This window comes from Lissotriton vulgaris, chromosome 3_1, assembly GCF_964263255.1.
Source record: "Lissotriton vulgaris chromosome 3_1, aLisVul1.2, whole genome shotgun sequence".
Taxonomy (NCBI): domain Eukaryota; kingdom Metazoa; phylum Chordata; class Amphibia; order Caudata; family Salamandridae; genus Lissotriton; species Lissotriton vulgaris.
Genome location: NC_141689.1, coordinates 2,057,389,799 through 2,057,397,180, shown reverse-complemented (window position 1 = coordinate 2,057,397,180; position 7,382 = coordinate 2,057,389,799). Strand labels below are relative to the sequence as shown.

The 7,382-nt window shown below is 40.1% G+C and overlaps 1 long non-coding RNA gene across 2 annotated transcripts; it reads right to left on the bottom strand.

Annotated features, from left to right (window-relative positions):
* Nucleotides 1-6,089: 6,089 nt before the first annotated feature.
* LOC147728799 (uncharacterized) lies at nucleotides 6,090-6,952 on the bottom strand. Of its 2 annotated transcripts, XR_015309574.1 has the most exons (4): nucleotides 6,812-6,952; nucleotides 6,664-6,716; nucleotides 6,524-6,584; nucleotides 6,090-6,259 (listed from the first exon to the last, which is right to left on the bottom strand). It is a non-coding gene; the product is annotated as an uncharacterized LOC147728799 (long non-coding RNA). The 2 variants fall into 2 exon arrangements; XR_015309575.1 differs by lacking the exon at nucleotides 6,524-6,584.
* Between the last annotated feature and the right edge of the window lie 430 nt (nucleotides 6,953-7,382).

Genomic DNA, 7,382 nt, shown 5'->3' with positions numbered 1-7,382 from the left:
TCTGTTTATTTATTCAAGTGCTTGTGGATACACAATATTTTTTGTTTTTCCGTCTGGTGCGTACACGAATAAATCAGAAGGTTTTCCGATGCGGGAGCTGGCCACATACAGGTGTCCATGTGAGAAGCACGGATTCTCCAAATCTTGTCCACACACTTGCAGCGATTGTCCTTGTGCTTTGTTGATGGTCATTGCAAAAGCACCGTAAACTGTAAACGTTCAGTATTGGGAAGATTATGAGGGCCCTGGGGGGCTGGGGGTCCGATATTTAAAAAAAATCTTTTTTTTTTTTTGCCAGAAACCTTCGCGGGAGTGTACTCAACAACTTAAAAAATATATATATATTTTGTTTTATTTTTTTGCCAGAAACCTTCACAGGAGTGTACTCAACAACTTCCCATAGTTTCATAGCGATCGGATGAATGGTGTAGTAATGCATAAAGGACCAACAGACATACTTTCGTTTTTATATGCATAGATTTTGGCATAACATTTGTAAAGTACCTTCATTCACAGAACAAAAAGAGCAAGAATTACATTTCTTATAAGTTTAAAAACGGAGTTGATTCAAGTGCATAACAGGGAATGAACTTTCTTTTTTAGAGTTGCTTGTATACAATTTGTCATTCTAAAGTCCCCATAATTATGCTGTGATTTTAGTAAAACCCTATTATTATTCAAGTCACAGGTATACATAAGTGCCGGAGGAGTTGGTAATCGGATAAAGTGACTGAAGCATTTTATAAAAATCACAAAAAATTATGTACATTTGCATTACAATCAATGTGAAGTACAATTTGATTTAATTCCAATTTATTTCTACTTCTCAGGTTGCGTTTGTATCTACATGATATGTGTGACATATTACATTTTGTTATCAATTGCAACTGTTTGATACAGTAAATTGACAGGTTCCTAACTGCACATATAGTGCTCAGCCACACATGAAGGTTCCTAAGATGGTTATCAATTAGAAAAGTGACTGCTGCATCTGTTAAGTTATTGGTTAAAAAGTTCTGTAAAACAGATTCAATGTAAAGGATGAATTGATTTTAAAAACCAATAAATATATTTTTTCTAGCCTTTCATCAATTTTCAAATAAAGTGCAGTATGTATACATTTCATGTGAGCACAATAATTTATTTAGGTGTAACCATACCATGTTGCAATTTAATAAAAAAAATCGATGAAGTCAGTATATGGAGGACTGTTATATACTAGTGCTCTGTCCATAAATGTTGAGTCCTAATCCCTTACATTCGAGTCAATTCATATTTTTAAGGACTTAGTGAGGTTTTTATCAAGTTGGTGATGAATCATAAAAAAGACAGCACAAAAAGTTTCTTCTCTTGGTTTGACCCATGTAGATATCTTTTCCACTCTATGATCTTTTATGTTCAATTTGTCATCTCGTATTCTATATCACTAAGGTAGGCAGGTATAAACTTTCAACTACTAACTATGATTCTTCTCTCTGATTGAGGTGTCACTTTTTACAAATGGATGTGTAGTTCTGCAACCAGATTATGTCCATATGGGTATTCAATGCCGATTGCTAAAATGAGTCCTGATTCTGTTCTTTGTAAATGTAGTGTACTGTCCCTGCCCCGTTCTTTTGATTTCATACCCAAATACTTTCGTTGTTGGCAATCACTCAAGTGGAAATCATGGAAGTGCTTGGCCATATGGTTAGTAAAATCCTTGTTCTTGATGGCCTGTAGATGTTGTAGGATTCTCAGTTTTAGCTTAATGTTAGACCTGGGGTCTCTAGTTGGCAGAGGTAGGTACCACTGTCCAAATAGGGACCCTTGCTTCTAGTCAGGGTAAGGAGGAAACCCTCTGAGATAACCCCTGCTCACCCTCTAGGTAGCTTGGCACGAGCAGTCAAGGCTAAACAGAAGGCACTGTGTAAAGTATTTGTACCAACACTCACAGTAACACAGTGAAAACACCACAAACTGACTCCACAACAGTTTAGAAAAATAAAGGTATTTAATCTAAACTACACAAGACCAAAACGACAAAAATGCAACATACACAGTTCAAGAATATGGTTTCAAAAGAGTTCTTAAGGTTGCAAAAAAAAACTTTTAGGTTGCGATAAAATAATCCACAGTTGCGTGAAAAGTTCACAGTTGCGTCACGTTTAACTCACAGTACCTATAGTTGCGACAAAGTTCCCAAAAGCAGAAGCTGGTGCGGTAGAAAAAAAGCGATGCATTGCTCCTCACACCCTGGGGAGGCGATGCGACAGCCCCGCTGCAGCAGCGGACGTGTTGCAATGAATCCGGTCTGTATGGGGAGGAAGGACACTTGTATGGATTCCGTTGCATAGGATCCGTAGGAAGTTTGTTCTCGCAAAGGCACAATGCGACGATCTTTGGAGTTGCGGCGATCTCCGGGGTGACGATGCGCGGACCAGCAGTGATCTTCTCTCTCGCAGCTCCTCGATGCGATGGCTTCGGCAATGTCTCTCGCAGCGACATGATGCGGTCCGTAAGCAGGCGGTGCGGCGATCTCACCCAGTGAAGACAGGCTCTGCGACAACACTCGCAGCGATGTTAGACTTCCCGCACAGATCGGTGATGCGCTCCGCAGCGAGCGATGCGATAACTTTTCTGTAGCAAAGTCTTTAAATCTTGGTTTCCAGCTTCCCAGCACAGTACAACTTCCAGAGGCACCACACATGGTCCAAACACACCAGGAAGGACAGAACTCTCTCATTAGAGCTCAGGGGAAGCTGGGGGTGAAGTCCTTTTGTTCCTGGGACTTCAGAACAGGGAGCCAGCTCTTCTCAGGCCCTTGGAGATTCCTTCAAGCAAGGGGACACAGCACACAGCAAAGTCCTTCCCCTCTCCTTGGCAGAAAAGCACCTGCAAAGCAACAGCTGGACAATCTTCCTTCTTCAGTTTCAGCTTTCTCCTTGGCAGAGGTTCCTTCTTGATTCCAGGATGATCTAATTTTCTGTTGTCAGGGGTCCTGTTCTTATACCCCTAAAATTCTTTGTTCTCTTTGTGCAAGTGAGCCCTGAGCCCGGTCTGAACCAGTTCTGGGTGTTTCTTGAGCACTTTGTTTTCCTGGCTTCTCCTTTCAAAATTGGGGGGCGGGGTCATCAGCCGTACAGCAGGAGGTGGAGCCAGCATTGTGGAAGGCAGGCACAGCCCTATTCAGGCCCAGGTGCTATCTCCTCTCACCACTCAAGTTGCAAATGCAGTCATTCAGCCTAGGGCTGACTCAGCCAGCCTCCTGGGGAATCCCCAGCCCCTGTCACTCTCAAACCAGACAGTCAATACACAAACAGGCCAAGGCCCACAGAAGGGTCAGACAAGAGAAAAGCAACTTTCTAAAAGTGCTGTTCTCAAACACAGGATTTAAAAACAACCTTTCCTAAAAGATGTGTTATTAAATTCTGAGTTCAGGGTTACTAGACTCTTATGTCCTATCTTGTTCCTATGGGAAGAAATGCTGGTAGCCACTGTAGCCAGCATCCCCATGTTAATCTATGGAGCAAGATAGCCTTACAATAGTGAAAAACGAAAATGGCTGTAATTCACTACCAGAGCATTACACCTGCACCAGTGCATGCCCTACCTTTCACATACACTGCACCCTGCCCAGGGGGGTACCTTGGGCCTTCCATAGGGGTGACCAATGTGCACAAAAAGGAAAGGGTTAGGCCTGGTCAGTGGGAACACTGACCAGGAGGACATGGCAGTTCACAGACTGCACACAGGCACTGCGGTGGCAGGCCTGAGACACCATTTTAGGGCTACTCATGTGGGTGGCACAATCAGTGCTGCAGGCCCACTAGTAGCATTTGTCATCACCATCCCTGGCACACCCAGTGCACTTTACTAAGGACTTCAAGGTGATACAAATATGCCAACCATGTATATCCAATCATAATAACAATTTACACAGGGAGCACTTACACTCTGGCACTGATCAGCAGTGGCAGAGTGTCCAAAGCATCTAAACCAGCAAAAACGAAATCCAGAACAGCATCAAAAATACAGGAGGTAGAGGCCAAAAAGACAGGGGAAAGCACGCCAAAGATGCCAGGTCTAACACTAATTGATTGTACTTCCTACATATTGTTTTCTACAGGAACATTCCATTATGTACACCACATATTTTGATTCCCATTCTGGAGTCGATAAGTTGTTGAGTTTGAACATGCTCGCAGGCTCTACATTTGGAGCATTTCCATAAACCTGTGGTGTTTACCAGGAAGATGTTTTTATTTCTTTCAATTCCAGATGGCTTTGAGTTAGAATGTCCCCAAGGAGGCTGTTTTCGTGTATGTGATGCTCGGATATGGTGACAACGTTCTTTTTAGAGTTTAATCCAACATCAATATTTCTCAATTCTTCAGAACAATGCGTTTTAGCTCTCTGCTAGGGTTCGTAAAATCTACAATAAGTTGAGATGTTGTATCTTCTTTATTGCTTTCTTCTTGATTCGCTCTATGAGGTCGTAAAAGGTGTCCTCTTGCTTTTGCAGTTTTGATGACTCACAATGGATAGCCTCTTTCTAAGAAGCGACTGCTCATTTAATCTATTTGAAAGTTCATGTCAGACACTTCTGAGCAGTTTCCTTTCGCTCGAAATATCTCGCCATAAGATATGCTCCATTTTAGATTTTGTGGGTGCCCACTGTTGGCATGTAGTATGCTGTTGCATGAGGTAGGGTTTCTATGCATTTTTGTGCATAAAATGTGGTCTTTGATGAAAACTTCCACAACTAAAAAAAATAATGCTTGATTCACTAATCGTAGATGTAAAAGATAGATTGTATTTATTCTCATTGAGTGAGTTGATGAAGTTCTGAAAATCAACATGACCCCCCTCCAATAATACTAAGAGATCGTCAACAAATCTAGTCCAGATTTTGATGTTCAATTGTTTTGGAGTCTTCAGGACTTCAGCTTCCCATACTGCCATTAGAAGGTTGGCATAGGTGGGTGCAAAATAAGTCCTCATTGCACTTCCCTGTCTCCGTCCTAAGATGTTATGATGTAAGTAATACGTTAGCATTTCTACTAACATCCCTGAATGTTCCAGATAACTTATTGATCTCATTTGTAAGAACTGTCTGACAGCAGCTATTCCATCAGTGTGGAGGATCAATGTATATATGGATGAGACATCTATTGTTGCCATTATGAAACCACCTTTCCCTGAGATTTCTTGAATTATTTTGAGAAAGTCCATTTTATCTCTCAGATATGATGGTAGAGATGTTACATAATTCATTAGAAAGATGTAGATGAATCGAGATGTTGATTCCAAAAGAGATCCAATGGAGCTCACTATTGGTCTTTCTGGTGGGTTTATAATTGATTTAGGAACTTTCGGTAGAAAGTAGATTGTTGCAGTAAAGGGGTGATCAGTCTTCAAGTACATATACTCCTCTAAATTGATTAGGCCCTTTTCTTTCATCCCTGTAACATTAGATGGTATTCTTTGGTCCAGGTTCCTATTGGATTTTCCACAAGTTTTTCATAATGATCTTCATTCCCCAATTGACTGTTTGCTTCATTTATATAATCATCGAGGTTTTGGATCACAATGTTTCTACCTTTGCAAGAGGCTTTGATGATAATCTGGGGGTCATCTCTCAGTTCTTTGAGGGCTTTATACTCTCCAGATGTTAAGTTCCATGATTTTTTTATTGTTCTTCTTTTTAATAGATTCTGAGTTATTCAGGGATATTTCCTGGCTAGTAGTTGTTAATCGTTTTTGTCTTTGTGTCTTGTCTTCAAAGTATTTTTTGAGTTTGATTTTTCGACAGAATTTGTAGAGGTCAATGTGAAGGTTGGGTATGTTGATGTCTTTGTTAACAACTGCACATTCAGACACAACTGTGTCTATTGCGGGAATGCACTGTTCAAAACTGCTCAGGTGCAATCATCGCTGTGGCTATCATTCTAAAGTAATCATGAAAATTATCAACATGTACATTTACATATATTTCATCAAGTCTCTTTATACTACCAAAGCAGCAACTGAAATCATTTCAAAAAATCATTTCAAAAAATCATTTCATAAATCATTCTTTACTTCAATGTATCAAATACACAACTAATTTAAAGCACACATGTAACTGACTTAATTAGCAATTCGTTCTCATTGCCAATATAATTGAGTTATTTCCCACACATTTCAAATTAATACATGAAAGAAACGACGTTTTCATCTGTATTTAGGTTGAATCCCAATGCATTTCGATGCATCTGCATCTTCGTCAGGGGAATAACTGTATAAAATAGACGAAAATAATTTCAACAATACTGACCATCTATCTTGCTCTCAATCATATACAAATATTCTAACTGTACAAGGTAACAATTTCATCCTTTTCAAATATTACTTACTCCAAACATACCAGCTATCTCAGCAATATGATAGTTCCTGTTGTGGTATTCCCTATACATGCCATTGAGTCTAGCCAAGTGTAATCAACATGTTCCCTATTAGTATTCAGGTGCCTACGTTACGATGACATCAAATAAAAACATACCCTCCAATCGGGCAATAATCCTTCTTCCCAATCTCTTGAAACAAGCGACCTGTCCTGTAAACTAAAAATAAACCTAACATAAGCATGTTCTATTTACAATCATCTGCCTTTGTAAAGATTGGCAGTGACGCTTCACTTACTTCAAACTTTCCGGGATGTGCCTAGATTCTTCAGCCTCTACCAGTCACCATGCCTACAATCACAAAAGTGATCCGCTGTTATTTATTTCACTCTATGTAGCCTGTTTTTTGGTATTTGGTCTGTAGCCAGGTATGCGTGAGCACTCACCGTCTACCCTTGCTGTAAGCAGCCCATCCTAGTCGTCTCGCTCGTTCCAACACTGTTTACCACGCCGAGTAACAGCGTGTGATGCCGGGCGTTCTTAAAGCCCGTCATAAAAAGTCGACCGGTGTCCCCGCCCCCTGTTGCTCCGTATTTTTGTTTCCGAAATGCTTTAACAAAAGGATCAACTTTTACCGTTGATCTGTGCAGAAATAATGCCTATTACTAGTTTCAAAAACGGGGCATTTTTCGATAGTAAAAACATGAAAGTTAAGTGACTCGCAACTCTCGATACCAGTCATAGAAAGAGGACTAGCAACACTGAATGTTATTGCTATCAGAGTTGTTAACATGCCGCTCATTTATAGTGTGGTTTATACTACAAATGCAGAAACCCACAATCTACTGCAAGTAAAAGGATAAGAATAAAAATGAAAATAGATATAAAAATAATATCGTAAGTAATGCTTGATAGGGAAAAATGCTAACCTAGATTACTCAATGTGTTTAAAATGTTGATAACACTTTTAGGCTTGAGCCCAATCCTGTATTGACAACTCATCTTATACCACTCATG